This window comes from Triticum dicoccoides, chromosome 5A (genome assembly GCF_002162155.2).
Source record: "Triticum dicoccoides isolate Atlit2015 ecotype Zavitan chromosome 5A, WEW_v2.0, whole genome shotgun sequence".
In the NCBI taxonomy this organism is placed as follows: domain Eukaryota; kingdom Viridiplantae; phylum Streptophyta; class Magnoliopsida; order Poales; family Poaceae; genus Triticum; species Triticum dicoccoides.
The window spans coordinates 477131723-477152459 of NC_041388.1; the positions used below are offsets into that span (position 1 = coordinate 477131723).

At 48.6% G+C, this 20737-nt stretch overlaps 1 long non-coding RNA gene across 3 annotated transcripts in view; it reads left to right on the forward strand.

Annotated features, from left to right (window-relative positions):
• The first annotated feature begins 7930 nt into the window (after positions 1–7930).
• The window catches only part of LOC119302325, a 30905-nt gene continuing 18098 nt past the window's right edge, over positions 7931–20737 (forward strand). Inside the window, exons 1-5 of one of the 3 annotated variants that reach the window (XR_005147465.1) lie at positions 7931–8415; positions 8497–8684; positions 8936–9075; positions 9189–9294; positions 9384–9636. This is a non-coding gene — a long non-coding RNA (uncharacterized LOC119302325). Of the gene's footprint in view, positions 8685–8935; positions 9076–9188; positions 9295–9383; positions 9637–20737 lie in introns of all 3 variants that reach the window. The other 2 variants (XR_005147464.1, XR_005147463.1) reach the window with 2 other exon arrangements.

Genomic DNA, 20737 nt, shown 5'->3' on the forward strand with positions numbered 1-20737 from the left:
AGGAGAGGTGCAGCCTGGTGGTGGCCACCGACGGCAGGGCTCCTCCTTGAGCTGCGGGAGCTGCTGCTGCTTGCGGGGGTGCTCGGGGCAGGGGCTGCATGGACTCAGAGAGGCAGGGGCGAGGAGAATCGAAGAAGGCAGGTGGCGACTGGGTGGCGCTGAAATTGAGGAGAAATTGGGCGGCGGCGCTAGGGTAGGATGGAAGGGACAAACTGCCTAGGATCTAGGGTTGGTCTAGTTTTAGACTAGGGAGTATATATATATATAAGGAAAGAGGGAGAGTTTAGGGGCTAATCCGCCCCTCCAACTAAAATCGAGCGGTCGAGATAAATAGACTAGGAAGTCCAAATAAGAAAACGGAGACGTTTTGTAGATGTTTGGGGATGATCCGGACACGACGGTGACGACTGCTCGGGTCGGGTCCGGGACAATTTTCGAACGCGCGCGCGAGGAGGGCCGCGGGCTGACGAGAGAGGTTAGGTTGGACCTGGCGGTTGACAGCGGACTGTGCAGACGGGCTCGAGCTGAGAGAAGAGAAGAGAGAGAGACCTGGTGACTGTTTCCGGAGACCGAAAACGTCCGACGTTTTGACCGGCTACTATTGCCGCTATATTTATCCGTTGGGCTATCAAACGAACTCCGAACGCGATGAAACTTGACAGGCGGTCTATCTACACTATAATAAGACCACACGCCAACTTTCATCCCATTCCGAGAACATTTTCCGGCCACTAATAAAAATAATATTTCGGACACGCCGCGGGCGCGTGCAAGTGTGTCTGGGCTCAGAACGGACAACAGAGGGAACTGGGGGAACCCGGACGGATGCAGGTTTTGAAAACATGATGATGCGATGCACATGATGACATGATGAAATGCAACACGCAAGCAAATGACCTGGCAACAGCAGCGAATAACTGGAAGACACCTGGCACATCGGTCTCGGGGCGTTACATTATCGGAATGAGATTCCACCTCTGGAGAATAGTTAGGTATCAATACTTGCTCTTTGTTTCACCACCTCGTTGTTCTCAATTCTGTTTCCAGAAGAAAACTGGTGTAGGTATTGTTTATGAATACCTTCTCATTATTGAGCAAGATCATTTCTACCTAGATTATACCCTTTGCTTGAGTTCAGTCCGAGTGTTGTTCACACTTTGCCATGGCCATGGTCTTTGGATCTGAATTATTTGTAAGGTTTTTGCAATCTAGTTGAGAAATGTATGTCGACAATTATAGACTTCCAGTTATATGATTCTTCAGAATCTATATATCAATATATAGTTGATGGAAATATCGTTACCCATGGTGACTGCTCGCGATTTCCCAATGCGATTGAGTCGGGTATTCCGATGTCCCGATCATTGTGTGCACTATGACCTGGGTTGGTGGAGGTTTCCCGTCCACTAGGTGTATACTACCCATTAGGTGTCTGCCAACGTGAAGTTGACTTGCATTTACTGATTCACAGGCCTTGATATCCTTGCTTGCGAGAAGCTGAATCCTGATATACTTCTGACATACATCTCCCCCTGTTGCTTTGAACGGGGAGTGGAGTGGATTTTGTTGGTACCTCCACTCTTTTAGGCATACTTTTGCAGGATTTGTAAGATTGTGTGACACCTTTATAGTCAGTAAATGAATCTGGCAGGTTATTTGCAATATGTTGCAAATCTTCTGAACACATGGTTCACCTCTTTGATTACGTGGATATGAGGCAGTAATGTGTCGAACATTCCACTAATTTCCTGGCATTCTTTATGATACTTGAATTCTCCCCCTAATGCCTGCAAATATTCCTCATTGAATCAACATACTGGCCTTGAATAACTCCCCATGTGAAGGGCTTGAGGTATTGACGGTAATACAATTATTCCTCACATAGATCCCAACTATGTGTTGAGGGGCCAATGATGTATGTCGGGGTGATGATATCGGTGTGTAACCGAATTATCGCAGATAGGAAATACTTGGTAGATTTCCACGTATCAAAGATAGAGGGGAATAAAATTATGCAGTTTGGTCATGAGCGTGTAAAACTCCATGACTCCAATGTAAAGTTGGTAAGTTGCAATTTTAAAGTAAAGATTATGCAATGAGTTCAATTCTTTGGATGGGATTCTACCAAACCATTTTGAGTCTAGACATTAGGACAAATTGCTAAACTTCAATCCGAGGGCCATAGAAAAAGGCACTCAAGGAGAATTCTGCAATGCTATCCATTCAATTTGCTTGAAATCGATGTCGGGATAATGAGTCAATGGTTTCGTGTGAATAAAGCACACTTGAGACCATCATGTAGATGTGTCTTTGGAAAACCATGGATACCTAAATAGTCTAGTCAATGGTTGGGAAAAACCACTTACCTCGACTTGATGCATTCAAGAAGTCTGAGTGGTTCAGCGTAAACCTTAAGGTGCGCAATCCTTAAAATTAGCTTCCCCGTGTCATATGTAGTGCACACAAAATCTAAATATTGTTAGAATTTAGCATCATAATAATCATAAACCAATGGAATTTCTGTTAGTTTCGATTTCAACCCAATGTCTCGATGACCAAGGCGAGTATGCCAAGTTTGTCATGTACAAGACACTCTGAAAAAACTATCTCGTACTCCCTCCGGTCCTTTTTACTCTGCATATTAGAATTCTTTGAAGTCAAACTTCAGAAAGTTTGACCGCATTTATATGAAAAAATATCAACATCTACCATGCTAAAGTTATACAATATGAAACTTTAAGTCATGACACATCTATTGATATTGATTTCAGATTGTGAATGTTGGTACTTTTTTCTATAAAGTTGGTCAAACTTTACGAGGCTTGACTTCAGTCAAATCTTATATGCGAACTAAAAAGGACCGGAGGGAGTATGCAACACGTGCTACGGGTTGTGTCGTATGTGTAGTACAATCCAGATGATACACAGAGAATGTGCTTGCCATATCCGTTGCATATAGTAAAGAGAAGTTATTTCTCTTTGTTGTCATCATAAGTTTTGCTATGGAAACTATTTTGACGAATACCTCCATAGTTTAGTAGGGTACGAATTGAACCTGAGAAGCAATAAAGCATCCCGACGTTACTCGAGTACCCACAGGGATAGTAAATATGACTCGGGTTGAGCCAACAAATACTTCATCACGTCTAGCGATTTTAAAATATCCCCTTTCTCTCAACGAGAGTGGAAATAGTTCACTTCCCTAAGTATGGAGTTTGTGGTGCATATGTCCACAAGGCACATATGATCCTTTTATCAGATTGACCCCCGTAGAAATCTATATATAGATTTGAAGATTCTCAATATGAAAATCACTCAGATATATAGAATACATACAAATGTGTTATACCAAAGTGTTGATACAATATATTGTGATACATAATATATGATGACAACAATAATCATGTTCGTATTAGAACATCAGAAATGGACATAAATTAATAGATCACTAAGGAGATTGAGGGACTAAATGTAGTCGCCAAACATGTCAGTTGATGCATATCCAACCTTCATGTTCTCCTTGCTCATAGGGTCCCGTGACAGCTGGATGGTCATTTTATTGCTCGGTTCTAGAAGAACATCATGCAAATAACTGACTTTCATGATGGTGTCAGGTTGAAGGTTTGAAGTGAGCTTCAAACCTTTACCCTTAAGGTAATTTGTGTCCCGGTGGCGTGGCTTGGATTACACGCGCTATCCCATGAGAGGCAAGACTGATCTTGATGTCCATGACCCGCTTAAGCAAGTTCTGGCCATTGAGGGCAAGAGCCTCAAATTACTTAGCCATCGATTACTTAAAGGGGCAAACCAGAGATAATTAATTTACGAGTAGTAAATTAAAGACCATCATGGTTAGTGTTGTAATGAATTTTGCAAAATCGATGGGTATTTCAAGAAGTTATCTTGAAACCATTAGTGTGAACTTCAAATTGCTAAGTATGACATCTTAAAGATAATCTCCGAAAGGGAGTAGATCTCGCAGCACTAGGGAGTATAATCTGATGAAATCAGTAGATACTCATTCCTAATGCCTTATGTCATGACTTAGTATAATGTGTGGGAGAGCACTTTATAAAGCAATCATAATGTCGAAACGACAAAATATAAGCTTTAACAATAGTGGTGATAATCTGCAAAGCAGTAAATCTACACACTACCTTGTGATCTCAATACATCAATTTGACGAAAATCACTTTGAGTTTTGCATATCAATTCTTCCTCGTATTAAGTCAAAAGACTCAATAAAGATGAATTGGTTTTTATTTGCAAGAAACTGAAAATCTCAATTGCAAATAGTAGATGTAATTAATCTCAACATGTAGAATAACATGGAGATATATAACATCATACTTTATTCTGGAATACAAGGTACTCTACAGATGTACATTACTAATGTAATGAATAATAATTGTGTTGCAAACTTGATCCTTAAGTGAAAAACTTGAATTGTTTAGATCTCAAATTAAATGGGATCTTGTATCAAATTGCAAGATAATTCGACGAAGTGAATTAATATTTTGCGAGAGAAAATTGATCTCAACTGCAATTATTTTGCGAGAAAAAAAAATTCTCAATCGCAAATCAATATTATTGTGCGAGAAAACTTAATCTCAATCGCAATGCAGAACATGTTATAGGAATTGCTAGAGAGCAAATACGATGAACATGTCCCATTTTCACAGAGTATATCTGAAATCATCATTTACATATATTGTAAATGTGATATGGAGATATCTGACGGTCTCCAATGCACAGCCTGTGGCCTGATTTGATGGTCAATGCAAATACATAGCCACTTGTGCGGGGTTAGTGCATAACCAGAGGGCTACAATGAAAAAACCTTCAAAGAGATAAGGTTCCCATCGTTGTCCTGTGTGTGGCCTGTAATTAGTACACGAATCAATCGATTCGGTTAGCTTTACACAGGAGCCATCGCCGCCGCTTCCGGGAGATCCAGCCATTTGCCTCGCGCCGGAGTTCGTCGGCGTACGCTGAACGACGCCACGGGCACCGCGCCGCGTGCCGTGGAGGTCCGCGTCAACCTAGGCCGAGGGCCATGGCTACGCGAGGAGGACCGGGCCGAGGCCGTACTCGACGTCCCGCTCCGCGTAGCCGCGCACCAGCCGGCCGGAGGAAGGAGCGCAGGTCGAGGGTCGCCACCGCCGTAGTCTGGCGGTGGAAACGACACCGTTCGCGCGCTGGGCCTCGCCGCGCCGGAGGAGGCCTGTGCCAGGTTCGGGCCTGGCCGACCGTCGGGGGCGAGCTGCACAATCAGCTGAAGGGAGAGCCCGCTCCATCTTCGCTACGGGCAGGACCGTGGCTGCAGGAACTCCACGCGGATGCCGGGAGCCGCGTCGGGCGCTGGCTGCCTCGCCTCCATCGCCCGTCTTCGTCGTCGCCAGGACGTAGAAGATGCGGGTGCGCCGCTGTCGAGGGTCCGCTGTGGGCTCCGCGCGCCGGGAGGTCGAGGCCGGGTTGTTCCCCGCTATAGGCGCCGAGTCTCCGGTCGGGAGGCGCTTGCCACGCCGCCGTGCCTTGCGTAGCAGGCCGGGTCGCAGATGCGCCGCGGTCGGCCGTGCCGGAGAGGGCCGCTTATGCGGCCACTGTGGACGGCGTCTGGGAGAAGGGGAAGGAGAGGGTGAGACCAAACCATGCCCTGGAGGACGCTGCGATCGAGCGCCGGCACCTGGGCTCCATCGCCTCGTCACCGGAAGATGTCTCGCCGCGAGCGCCCAATGGAACGATTCCGGTTCCTGCTTCCGCTTCCGGTTGCATCGCCTGTAAGCCATCGGCGACGAAAGTAACATCCGTAACTGCCGGGATGGCCTAATCTCTCGTGGCCTTCTGCTCTCGCCAGAGCGTGCTGATAACGTGTTTTGAATGAATCATGTCTCTTCTTTATTACTCCCTCCGTTCCTAAATATTTGTCTTTCTAGACATTTCAAATGACTACTACATACGCCGTATGTAGATGTATTTTAGAGTGTAGATTCACTTATTTTGCTCCGTATTAGTCACTTGTTGAAATGCCTAGAAAGACAAGTATTTAGGAATGAAGGGAATAGATGACATCTATTTATACAAGGAAAAGGACACCACTGGAAAATTAGATTACATCTATTTATACAAGGGAAAGGACATCACTGGAAAAGGTGTCTGTTAAAGGAGGTGCCTGTTCAGCGGGAACCGATGCGGCAGTTTTACAACGGCCTGCGGTTAGTACAAGCAGGGATTAATCCCATAATTAACACATGATTAATTAATTCTAACACATTCAAACACGTCCCGCATTGGATGGCAATAAACATTCGGATGTATTGGTCCAGACATTTCCGGGCAATGTTGGAGATGTCCTAAACACTTATATTTAACTAGATAACACCCCGCGCGTTGCTGCGGAATATGTAAAATATAAACTTCAAAAATATTATGCATATTCAAGGTAAAATGGAAGAGAAGTGTTTTAAATTTATTATTTGTTGATTCATAGGAAAAATGCTTGTGTAATTAAATATAGTTTTTTTAAAGTAACCAAGTCATCTTGCCAAGGTTAGAAGTTTTTTTTTTTAATTTTTTGGATTGCTTACCACATGTGTCGCGTGGTGTTGCCAAGATTAGAAGTTGGTTCCGTATAGCAAGTCTTGTTCCTTTTAGATGCATACTAAATTATTATTATATGAAGAAATTATTACTGTATGAAGAGTGCAGACCTGATGCGTACCATTTCAGTCTAAATATAGCTCATGTGTCTTGTGAGACAAACAGAAAGCATATACTCCCTCTATAAACTAATATAATATTTTTTAGATCACTACTTAGTATATATTGCATGGCCATTTGACCATATATGGAACAGAATACTCATGGCCCTATCAACGGAAGGTGTCATATTCCTTTCTATTGCAACAAATCTGCGGAGTAAAACGTATAGATACAGGTGGATAGGGGATGCGAGATCAGGATAAAAAATGTGCAAAGGTGCCCATGGCCATTTTTCTTGCTTTTCTCTGTCGTAGCCTGTACTCCTGTGTTGGTGTGCCTTTTGCAGCCGACCACGCGCATCTGGTAGAAATTTAGGGCAGCCCTTAGCGGTCCTCCTAGATGCCGTCACTGTCGAGGTCAAGATAGTTGGCGGTAACTCTCTGCAGGGCGAGTCCGGCGGCGACCGCGGTCAACAAAGGCTCTGTACACGGGGCTGAAGCAAGTTGGAGATGGAGGTGATTGACTTAGAGATCGTTCAGGTTTTGTTCGGTTAATCCTCTCTCCAAAAGGATTGGAAGGGATTGGCAGGGATTGGTTCATATTTTGACTTAGAAGAGGTTTAAATCCCCCTCAAACCCCTTCAATCCACTTGGATTCACCCGCAACCGAACAAGGCCTCAGGGTGCAGCTGCAGCCGTGCGGGCTCGTCCTCACCAGCATCCGCGACAGGTTCTCCAAGGACAACGACGACAGGTTCATCACCGTGCACCACCGCCGCACCGATCACGGCTCTGCACCCCGACTATTTCTCCTCCTCATCGCTGCTGCCGCCCCGCCCGAAGCACACGAAGAGGACCCCGCCCCTCCAAGTTGTCGCTGTCAACCAAGGCCCGCCCTACACAGCGTCGGCTTCAAGGCCGAAAAGAATCCCTGTCAGAGACAATCTCCGCGTTGCTACCGGAGTATCCTCCCAGGCCGGAAAGAAAGGCATCTCCGGGTTCCAACGGTTGGTATGATTTCCATGAACCGACCAGAGCCAATCCCGAGAGCGACGCGGGGAGCTACCTTCTCTGGAATGGAGACTGGGAAGGGAGAGGAGGAGCAGAGCACCACGGTCGCTGCCTCACCGACACACGCATTATTAAACCCATTCATCGTCGCGCAAACGGCGCTCGTTCGCGCGTGCCACGTTGGCAAAGGTACTGTTTCATGCGTAGACAAAAGAGGCTTCTGCTTGTTCGCTCGGGGTTGGAGAGGAAAATATCTTCTCTCGTTTCCTTCCCTACGCACGCGATCCCTGTCTCTCTCTTTCCTTTCCTCTCCTCCAACCCCCGTCCCTTTCCTGCTGCTCCGCCGCCGGCTCTTTCTCCGCCAAGTCCACCGCGCGCCGCCCGTGCCCATGCCCTCCTCACCTCCCGTCCCGAGCTCCATCTCCCCCAGCCTCGTATACCCCGATCTTCTCGATCCGATTTGGATCTCAGGAGCTCACAGGAGGGGAGGCGAGGTGCCTGCGCCGGCGGCAAGGGTGCGTGGGTGCGGCTGATGTCCACGTCCGCGGCCTCGCAGGCCAAGGACGCGGCGGCCAAGGCGGCCAAGGGCGACAGGGAGAAGAAGGAGGTGGCGATTACGTCAAGGACGCTCTTCGCTTGCTCTGCTCTGCTCTGGTTTTCCCGTTTCGATTACGTCACCGGCGAGGGGTCGCCAGATCGTAGTGTGTGTGCGGTTGATGGCGCTATTATTTTATTAACATGTTGCGCCGCCGCCGTGTGTGATTGATTGGTTTTGCTGCCGCAGCAGCCATGGAAGATGTTCGAGTGGCAGGGTGGCCCCATCATCCTCGCCCAGGTGGAGACGGGTACATGGAGTAGGCGATGGGCGGCGGCGCCGAGCCGTACACCAACTGGGCCACCAAGATGGTCGTCGCCACTGACACCAGCGTGCCGTGGGTGATGTGAAAGCATGAAGATGCCCCCGACGCCGCGGTAAGCTACAACACCCTCTCGTTCTCGTTCTCGTCTCACACTTGCTCTCAATGCCATGGCCCATGGCGCAATGGCAAAGAGCAAATTGCGGTGCCAGCTAATTTAACCACTTCGCTTTCTTGCACTGGGCACATGCTTCTGTTAGGACATCACATCACCGAATCAAGCTGCCAACTTTGGAGCCTGGTACTGGCACCATAAAATATATACTCTTAGCTAATTCGTTCCTTTCCTTCTATTAAAATTGACAGATTTGTCAGTTGTTCCCTTTGTAATGATGAATATATTCGTGATGGCTACAAAAAAATACCTGCAATGGCTTCTACTGCAACTCCTTCGGCCCCAACTCCAACAGCAAGCCTACCATGTGGACCGAGGCCTGGCCTGGATGGTAAGTTTGCACGAAGCGTGAAAATTTCTCAACAAACAGCACTTGAATTGCAATCTGCACGGCAAACATGTCACGACATTGCTGACACGATCAAATATGTCGATTGATGTAAGGTTCACGGCATTTGGTGTCGCGGTGCCGCACCGGCTGGTGGAGGACATGTCGTTCGTGGTGGTAAGGTTCATTCAGAAGTGCGGTTCCTTCGTCAACTACTACATGGTGAGCAACTGATGCTGGCTACCACATGTTGTCACTCAATGTTTCGGTTTTAAGTTGTAGTGACACCTAACATTTAATCTGTCTTTCAGTACCATGGACCGGACCGCCGATGGCATGTTCATCGCGGCAAGCTACGACCATGATGCACCGATTGACGAATATGGTACGCGACCAGTACTCTGATTGTCTGTAACCATTGTTGTCATGGTGCGCAGGTCTGCTTAGGCAGCTGAACTGGGGACACCAGAGGAACCTGCACAAGGCCATCTAGCAGGCCGAGCGGGTTCTCGTCTCCGGCCATCCCTCCAATCCTCCATCCGGCGCATCGGGAACTATGAGAAGGTTCGATCTTGTTCCATCCCTAGGCAAATTCTAGTGACAAGAGATCCAAAAATGCCCGTGAACTTTCTGACGAAGTGAAAAAAAATCAGATCAAAACTACCTTCAATTCTCCCCAAAACTGCTCAGGGTGACATATATATATACCAGTTTTGCAAAGTTCAGGGTGTAAATAATCTGGTTTTAGAGTTTAGGAGGATATGCACCAATCAAGGAGGATTTTAGGAGGAAACTATACTTTCCTCGAATAAGAGTGAAACTGTGTATGCATTCTATGCACTGCAGATGTAGTATATGCACCCGAACCAAGCGAGCCTTGCACATACTGACCACTCCGTCCCGCCATGCACCTTCCACAAGACCCATTTAAATTCATGTGCAAGACCATCTCCTCTAACCCAACACCAATGAGACAAGCAAAACCACTCCTAAGTCCTAATACACAAGCAAAGATGCTCGCTCATGTAAGTAGTTCTATAACATGCAATCTCTGGTCCATGATGCAAATTCCACATAGTCTGTAGTGTTTTACTAATCTACAACCACATGTAACAATTATGCTATCAGCCCCACCGGTTTATGCTATAGGTGATAACATAGAGACACGAGAAACAAATCAGGACGCGGAATGTATAAACTGGAGACCAGCCCTTTGATTTTTAGTCCAGCCTGCAATTACATACCGGGGATTGGGAGCCGGGGTGGCGGAGACGGCCTGCGCAAGAGTGTGCATCTGCGGATGCATCGACGGGGTCCAGTAGAAGCCTCCCGTAGGTGCTGCGGTGTAACGCCCTCGATGCGGCTATAGCTCCCACGTGTCGAGGCACGACTTAGAGGCATAACCGCATTGAAAGCAATGTCGCAAGTCAGGCAGTCATTACAACATCCCATGTAATATATAATAAAAGGGGGAGATAACATAGTTGGCTTACACTCGCCACGTCACATCAGAGTACATAAATAACATCCATCATACAAATCACTCATGGCCCGACTACGGTGCCAAAAATAGAAAAGACCCCCCAACATGCGACAAGGTCCTGAATCGATAACCCCAACTAGGCACCACTACTGATCATCCGGAAAGGACACGTAGTATCGCTGAGAGTCCTCGTCGAACTCCCACTTGAGCTCGTAATCGTCAACTGGAGCAGAAACACCTGGACCTGCATCTGGAGTTGTAGTATCTGTGAGCCACAGGGACTCAGCAATCTCACACCCACGCGATCAAGACTATTTAAGCTCATAGGAATGGATAAGGCAAATATATGTGGAGCTGCAGCAAGCGACTAGCATATGTGGTGGCTAACTTATACGCAAAAGAGAGCGAGAAGAGAAGGCGAAGCACGAGCGAGAAGCTAAAGGAACATCCTGCGCAAGCATAACTCCAACACCGTGTCCACTTCCCGGACTCCGCCGAGAAGGGGCCATCACGGTAACACACACGGTTGATTCATTTTAATTAAGTTAAGTTAAAGTTATCTACAACCGGACATTAAAAAATCCCATCTGCCCATAACCGCGGGCACGGCTTTCGAAAGATCAATCCCTGCAGGGGAGTTCCAACTTAGCCCATGACAAGCTCTCACGGTCAACGAAGGAATAGACCTCCACCCGGGACACACCGATCAGACTCGGTAACCCGGTACAACAAGACAATTCGACAGGTTAAAACAAGTCCAGCAACACCGCCCGAATGTGCCGACAAATCCCGATAGGAGCTGCACATATCTCTTTCTCAGGGCACACTCAGATGAGACTAGCTACGAGTAAAACCAACCCTCAAGTTTCCCTGAGGTGGCCCCGCAGGCAGCTCAGTTCGGACCAACACTCAGAGGGAGTACTGGCCCAAGGGGGGGCTAAAATACGATGACCCTCGGGCTCCGGAAACCCAAGGGAAAAAAAAGGCTAGGTGGCAAATGGTAAAACCAATGTTGGGCATTGCTGGAAAAGCTTTAATCAAGGCGAACTATCAAGGGGTTCCCATTATAGCCTAACCGTGTAAGGGACGCAACAATCCGGGAACATAACACCGATATGACGGAAACTAGGGCGGCAAGAGTGGAACAAAACACTAGGCGAGAGGCCGAGCCTTCCACCCTTTACCAAGTATATAGATGCATTAAGATAACATAGCAATATAATGATATCCCAACAAGTAAATAAATGTTCCAACAAGGAACGGCTCCAATCTTCACCTGCAACTAACAACGCTATAAGAAGGGCTGAGCAAAGCGGTAACATAGCCAATCAATGGTTTGCTAGGACAATGGTGGGTTAGAGGTTCAACATGGCAATTGGGAGGCTGACAAGCAAAAGGTAGGCATCGTAGCAGTGGCAAAGCAAAAGAGCGAGCAAACTAGCATAGCAAAGATAGTAGTGATTTCGAGGGTATGATCATCTTGCCTGCACAGTTGTCAGAGTTGACTGGATCCTCGCAAGCAAACTCAACGGGCTCCTAGGTAGCGAACTCATCTCCCGGCTCTACCCAACAAGACAAACAAGCAACAAGGATACAATCAACCACGGCAAGACCAAGCAATATGATGAAATGACGATATGCTATGCGGGATGCGATGCGGGATGCAAAATGCAAGATATGACAGGAAATGCATGAACCTGGCATCAACTTGGAAAACCAAGTGTGCCACTGGATAGAGGGGATGAAATCGCTTGAAAACGATATAAAGATCATTGGAATCGGAGCTACGGTTTGGAAATGGCGAGCGTTTTAAGATATGACACCGGTACGCGATTTACAGCAAGTAGGCATCTAAATGCAACGAAATGAACATGCTACAGCCACCAAACATGAAAACAAAATACATGGCAGTGATGTACACAAGATGGTTGACAAAACACTAGCACTGGGCCATAGGCAAATTCATCCATTAAGAGGTTCAAACAAGCATGGCTAAAACGCAAATGCAAAACAGATTTCAGACTTAGTGAAATTAACACTAGTCTGAAATTTTAGATCACGATGCTCTCTTCGGAGCAGCAAAACAACATGATAGAAAATCTGAACATGACAAGTAAGAACATGGCATGGAGCTACTCAACAAGCTTAAAAAAACACCCAAAGTGACCTGGGGCCAAAAGGGTTCACAAAATACTCTACCGAGCTCACGAACATAGCTCGAACACAATCAGTTTTCAGACTTAGTGAAAACTGAGACATGCTGAAATATAACTCACGAAGGCATGTAAACGAGCTCGATGCACTCACTACGGTGCAAGTCATGGCAAGGAAAGCATATAACCAGCAAGAAGGCACAAAGTGCTAGCTACACATGGCAAGAACAAAGGCATATCATGCATGAAACACTAACGGTAGCATCGGCGAAATCGCAAACGAGTTGCCGATCTGTCCAGATTAACAACGAAGCAAAAGTTGAGCTCGATTGAGTCAACCTAGAGCACTCCACATATGCAAACAAAGACATGGATGGATAGAGCATAACATAAATATCTAAACTCCCTTACTGATCATCCTCAAAAGAGGCACGGATCATTAGGAAACGAGCTAGACATATAGCATCGCGAACTAAAATATCCCAGACTTAGTGAAAATCACTAAGTCCCTGAAATCAGCAATCTCAGGTACCTCTCTTCGCAAGCTTGCACAAGACAACACTCGACGAAAGATCACTCGACGCAAAAACAGAATGGATCAAGTCGACTGAAGGCAAGTTGTTTCCTGTCGACGAAGGGATTCTTTGGTCCAGAACAGCGCACAACCGGAGCGCAAAGGTTCATCGGAAACGACATCAACTCCTCCTTCACTCGAAGCCTCAATCCATTCGGGGGCTAATGATGGGGTTATGTACCTAGGGTAGGGTCATGGACCTGATCCAAGTAACTTACCCCAGGACATCCTTAGAAGAGGTCGCCTTCCAGTCGACCAACGAAGATTCACTCGACTGGCCTTAAGGACTCGACCACGAAGACTCACTCGACCACCAGGAGGTCAAGAGGCACTCTGCACTGCAACGGCCTGTAATCAAGTAGACTTTATGATAGTAAAGGCCTTTATGTGGGGCGTTACCAGTAACGCCCCAGACTTAACTCACCTTAAACCCTCTCCTACGTGGGCTGGCTAGGGTCCTGGCGCACTCTATATAAGCCACCCCCCTCCACAGGCAGAAGGGTTCGGCACCTTGTAGTTCATACACTCATAATCCACTCGACCGCCTCCGGGCTCCGAGACGTAGGGCTGTTACTTCTTCCGAGAAGGGCCTGAACTCGTACATCCTTTGTGCTTACAACCTCTCCATAGCTAGGACCTTGCCTCTCCATACCTACCCCCCACTCTACTGTCAGGCTTAGAACCACGACAGTTGGCATCCACCGCGGGGCAGGTGTTTTAGCGATTTTCTGGAGAAGTTGCGATTCTTCCGAGTACTTTCATCATGGTGTTTGCTGGAGTTTTGGTTGAGGGTCAAGAGATCCGTCTCGGCACTCTCACCTTCATCGCCGACGACTCCGCATGGCTCCAGGAGGCTCCACTCGACGTAGATGCGCTCCCCGTCCGCGGTGCGACGCATTTTCGCGCATGTGTCCGCGGCGTTCTGCTGCGGCAACCGTCGACCCAGTATCGGTCGGCTCCTCCATCGTCCACCCTCCCGGTCTCCCGCCAGCGCAAGCGCTCAGGCCGGTCGAGGCTTCAGCGATGGGTGAGTCACGCGGTGGCTCGCCAATCGGCCACTACCCAAGTTGCGGCAATCGAGCCCAACGAATCTCTCTACGGCTTGTTCGATCAGTCGACTGGCTCCGTAGAGACTGCATCCGAGTGCGGAAGCAGTGATCCAGCGGCGGAAATCTTGATGGTCGACGGGCCCCACAGCCCTCCTGGCTTTGCCCGTGGTGGTGGAGCAGGTGACGGCGGCGACCCTGCACGAGGCTACGAAGAGTACCAGCCCGAGCCACTCGACTCTCTGCAAAGGGAGGAACTTCGCCGCAGGAACGAGGATCCCCTGCGTATTCCCATCGCAGGAGAAACCCCCGAGGCTCGTGCCTTGGAGGAGGCGCGTCTGGCCAATTTTGCCGAGCGCACTCGACTGGAGAACCTTCAGCGAGCACTCGACGAGCGCGCGCGGCAACGAGTTCCCGACACCAGTCGATGTCAACTCTTCCCGCCGACTCAGGTATATCGAACCCCAATTCAGAATTTAGCAGCTGCGACCCGTATAGCAGAGTCCATCCAGCCTTCGCAGTCGGAAGCTGGCAGAGGTTTGCTGCAGATCAGGGATCTGCTCCGGGCAGCAGGAGATCAGAATTCAGCCGTGTCTCAGTCGCGCAACAGAATTCACAGTCGATCCGTCACTGTGAATACGGTTCAGTCGGCTCACAGCCCCAGATCGCCTCCGCGGCGCGAAGGGCGTGAGAATCGGCGAGATCAATATGGCGACAGACTCGACCGAGATGATAGGCGTCGAGTGCCCTATTCCCCTCCGAGGGGTGGGTCTTACGCTCCTCGGCAGCCAGATGATAGGCGTCAGTACAGTACAGGGCGTAGGGTTCCAGTTGACCCCAGAGAGCCAGGCTTCGACGCGCGATCCATTATCGTGCAAGGGTTGGTCGACCGGAACAGAGCCCATCGAGGCGCACTCGACAGAGATGTACCCACAAGCAGTCGAGTGCATGTTTCTGGTCCTGAATGTTTCAGCAGAGCTATCAGAGCCGCAGTTATTCCCCCCAATTTCATGTTGGCAACAGGAGTCAGCAAGTTCACTGGTGAGTCTAAGCCTGAAACTTGGCTTGAAGACTACCGAGTGGCAGTTCAGATTGGTGGTGGGAACGACGAGGTGGCCATGAAGCATTTACCCCTCATGTTGGAAGGTTCTGCCAGGGCATGGTTGACTCAATTACCTCCTAGCAGCATTTACACTTGGGAAGATCTGTCCCGAGTGTTCGTCAGAACGTTTGAAGGGACTTGCAAGCGACCAGCTGGATTGACAGAGTTGCAAGTCTGCGTGCAGAAAGCTAATGAGACTCTCAGAGAGTATATTCAGAGGTGGATCACTTTGCACCACACTGTGGAAAATATCTCTGATCATCAGGCAGTATGCGCCTTCAAAGACGGCATCAAGAACAGAGAACTGAGTTTGAAATTTGGTCGAACCGGTGACATGTCCTTGAGTCGGATGATGGAGATTGCTACCAAGTACGCCAATGGCGAAGAAGAAGACCGACTCTGAAGCGGCAAGCACAAGCCGAGTCAGTCGGAAAAGGGAAACACCAGTCGGAAACAGAAGCGGAAGGCTGAACCGGCAGCTCCTGGAGAGGCTCTCGCCGTGACTCAAGGAAAGTTTAAGGGGAAACCAAAAGGATCCTGGAACCCCAAGAAGGTAAAGGATAAAGAAGGGAACGATGTGTTGGATATGCCATGTCACATTCACACGAAGAAAGACGAAGAGGGGAATATCATTTACCCAAAGCACACCACTCGCCAATGTCGACTCCTGATCCAACAGTTTCAGGGAAAACAGTCTAAGGACAAGGAGAAGGAGTCGGACAAGGCCGAAGACAAAGAGGACAGTGAGGGAGGATATCCGCATATCAACTCCACTCTGATGATCTTTGCAGATGTGGAAAGCAGAAGTCGACTGAAAGTGATTAACCGAGAGGTGAACATGGTTGCCCCAGCAAAGGCAAATTATCTGAAGTGGTCTCAAACACCCATCACATTCGACCAATCTGATCACCCGACTCATATTGCCACCCCTGGGAGGCAAGCTTTGGTGGTCGATCCAGTTGTCGAAGGCACTCAACTGACAAAGGTGCTGATGGATGGTGGAAGTGGGCTGAACTTATTGTATGCTGACACATTGAAAGGTATGGGCATTCCGATGTCCCGACTGAGCACTAGTAACATGAGCTTCCATGGAGTTATACCAGGGAAGAAGGCCGAGTCACTCGGCCAGATAGCTTTGGACGTGGTGTTTGGTGATTCGAAGCATTTTCGCAAAGAAAAATTGACGTTTGAGGTCGTGGATTTTCAGAGTGCATATCATGCCATTTTGGGGAGACCAGCCTATGCATGGTTCATGGCTCGACCATGTTACTGTACCTCAAATTGAAGATGCCCGGTCCCAAAGGTGTGATCACTGTCACCGGTGATAGGAAAAAGGCAGAAGAGTGCTTTCAGAAGGGCTCCAAGATTGCCGATTCCCAGGTGACAGCAGTCGAGTTCGAAGAATACAAGCAAAACGCAGATCCGAGTGACTTGCTGCGATCCAAGAAGCCCGCCACAGAGTCTGCATTCCAGTCGTCCGGTGAGACGAAGCCTGTTCACATTCACCCGACCGACCCCGAAGCAGCTCCGACCCGCATCTCCACGACACTCAACCCAAAATAGGAAGAAGCACTCATCCAGTTCCTCCGTGAGAACTGAGACATTTTTGCATGGAAGCCCGCTGACATGCCAGGTGTTCCCAGGGGACTGGCTGAGCATCGCCTAAGAGTCGACTCGTCTGCAAAACCAGTCAAAGAGCATCTTCGGCGGTCCGCCGCCCAGAAGAGAAAGGCCATCGGTGAAGAAGTGGCTCGACTGTTGGCGGCAGGATTTATCCGAGAGATATACCACTCCGAGTGGCTCGCTAATGTCGTCATGGTTCCTAAGAAGGACAAGTCGCTCCGAATGTGCATTGATTTCAAGCACATCAACCGGGCCTGCCCGAAAGATCACTTTCCTCTCCCTCGCATAGATCAAATTATTGACTCGACCGCGGGATGCGAGAGGTTGTCTTTTTCAGATACTTACTCCGAGTACCACCAGATCCGTCTGTACGGGCCCGATGAGGTAAAAACAGCTTTCATCACTTCATTCGGGTGCTTCTGCTATATCACCATGCCATTCGGCCTCAAGAATGCCGGAGCCACATTTATGCGAATGATTCAGAAGTGTCTACTCACTCAAATCAGTCGGAATGTGGAAGCTTATATGGATGATATTGTTGTCAAGTCACGAAAAGGTTCCGACCTGCTCGCTGACCTCGCCGAAACATTTGCCAACCTCAGAAGGTATGATATCAAGCTCAATCCATCAAAGTGCACATTTGGAGTTCCTGGTGGCAAGTTACTCGGTTTTCTCGTTTCCGAACGGGGAATCGACGCTAACCCAGAGAAGATTGGCACTATTCTCCGAATGAAACGCCCTGTGCGAGTGCACGATGTCCAGAAGCTTACTGGATGCTTGGCCGCATTAAGTCGATTCATCTCACGACTCGGTGAAAAGGCACTGCCTCTTTACCGACTGATAAAGAAGGCTGACAAGTTCGAGTGGACTCCAGAAGCTGATGCAGCGTTTGCCGAGCTAAAAGCTCTGCTCTCCACCCAGCCGGTGCTTGCTGCTCCAATCAGCAAAGAGCCTCTGTTGCTCTACATCGCAGCCACAGGACAAGTCGTCAGTACTGTGCTAACGGTCGAGCGGGAAGAAGAAGGAAAAGCTCTCAAAGTTCAGCGCCCAGTGTATTATTTGTCTGAAGTCTTGACTCCATCCAAGCAGAGATATCCTCATTATCAGAAACTTGTGTATGGAATATACATGACCACAAAGAAGGTTGCTCATTATTTCTCTGACCATTCCATCACAGTCGTCAGCGACGCTCCACTATCAGAGATTTTGCACAACAGAGATGCAACTGGTCGAGTGGCCAAATGGGCGATTGAACTTCTTCCCCTTGATATCAAGTTTGAGGCAATGAAAGCCATTAAGTCCCAGGCGATAGCAGATTTCCTCGCCGAGTGGATTGAACAACAGCAGCCGACTGAAGTTCACTCGGAGCATTGGACCATGTTTTTTGATGGCTCTAAGATGTTGAATGGTTCCGGTGCTGGGGTTGTCCTGGTTTCCCCCAGAGGAGATAAGCTCAGATATGTGCTCCAGATTCACTTTGATTCCTCCAACAATGAGGCAGAATATGAGGCCCTCCTATATGGGTTGCGCATGGCCATTTCACTCGGCGTCCGTCGCCTAATGGTCTATGGCGACTCGGATTTAGTGGTCAATTAGGTGATGAAAGAGTGGGACGTGAGAAGCCCAGCCATGACTGGATACTGCAGTGCAGTGAGGAAGCTGGAAAAGAAGTTCGAGGGGTTGGAGCTCCATCATATACCCCGACTGAAAAATCAAGCAGCTGATGATCTAGCAAAGATAGGTTCCAAGAGAGAAGCCATTCCGAGTGGTGTGTTCTTGGAGCATATACACACTCCGTCAGTCAAAGAAGATCCTTTCACCCAAGAAACTCCGCAGCCCAAGAGCGCCACAGATCCGACTGAAGTTGAAGTCCCAGCGGTGGTCGACTTGATCATGGAGGTTTTGGTGGTCATTCCTGACTGGACGATTCCGTATGTCGCATATATCTTGAGGAAAGAGCTTCCGGAGGATGAGGAAGAGGCTCGACAGATCGTCCGTCGATCTAAGGCCTTTACCGTAATCAAAGGACAATTATACAGAGAAAGCGCGACTGGAGTCGGTCAGAAGTGCATAACACCAGAAGAAGGTCGACTCATCCTCAATGATATTCACTCGGGGACCTGTGGTCATCATGCGTCCTCTCGGACCATCGTGGCCAAAGCATACCGAGCCGGATTTTACTGGCCCAAGGTGAATGAGATGGCAAAAGAGATAGTGGATAAGTGCGAGGGATGTCAGTTCTACTCAAACATGTCGCACAAGCCTGCGTCAGCTTTGAAGACCATCCCACTCGTCTGGCCTTTTGCAGTTTGGGGGCTGGACATGGTCGGTCCTTTGAGAACAGGACGAAGCGGTTTCACGCATGTACTGGTGGCAGTCGACAAGTTCACCAAGTGGATCGAGGCTAAACCAATCAAGAGCCTTGACACCGGTACTGCTGTTAGCTTCATCAGGGAACTAATATTCAGATATGGAGTCCCACACAGCATCATTACGGATAATGGGTCGAACTTTGACTCAGAGGAATTCAGAGCTTTCTGCGACTCCCAGGGCACACGGGTCGACTACGCTTCAGTCGCCCATCCGCAGTCGAATGGACAAGCAGAACGAGCTAATGGACTGATTCTTAAGGGACTGAAGCCTCGACTGATGCGTGATCTCAAACACGCGGCTGGAGCTTGGGTCGACGAACTTCCATCTGTACTCTGGGGACTGCGGACCACGCCTAATCGGTCGACCGGAAGAACTCCATTCTTCTTGGTCTATGGAGCTGAAGCAGTCTTGCCGAGTGATCTTCTCCACAATGCTCCTCGAGTTGAAATCTACAACGAAGCAGAAGCTGAACAAGCGCGGCAGGACGCAGTCGACCTTTTAGAGGAAGAAAGGGAGATGGCTCTGATCCGCTCGACCATCTACCAACAAGATCTGCGCCGTTTCCACGCCCGAAATGTGAGAGGTCGAGCCTTCCAGGAAGGAGATTTGGTTCTCCGAGTGGATCAGCACAAACCACACAAGCTTGCTCCTTCTTGGGAAGGCCCCTTCATAGTCACCAAGGTCCTCCACAATGGGGCGTACCGTCTTTACAACGTCGAGCATAATTTCGACGAGCCCCGAGCTTGGAACGCGGAGCTACTCCGCCCATTCTACACTTAAGTTTTATCATTCGGATGAGTTGCAACAAAGTACTTTTGTAGTTCATGGACCTCAAAATAATAGTGTCATAGTTCCTCCATAATATCTGTCACTTTTTATTTTTGTCCAATGAAATTCCCCTCAGTGGGTGACTTAGCTACGAATCCGTTTCGCCTAAGTTTGTAAAAATCCTACCGAGTGAAGAGCCAGACTCCCACTCGGAGGCTTAGCTGCGAATCCGTTTCGCCTAAGTTATTAAAATCCTACCGAGTGGTAAGCCAGCCTTCCACTCGGAGGCTTAGCTGCAGCCTCGTGCTCGCCTAAGTTATAAAAATCCTACCGAGTGGTAAGCCAGCCTTCCACTCGGAGGCTTAGCTGCGGCCTCGTGCTCGCCTAAGTTATAAAAATCCTACCGAGTGGTAAGCCAGCCTTCCACTCGGAGGCTTAGCTGCAGCCTCGTGCTCGCCTAAGTTATAAAAATCCTACCAAGTGAAGAGAACCCTCTCACTCGGGGGCTTAGCTGCAGTCCAAGGACTCGCCTAAGTTATAAAA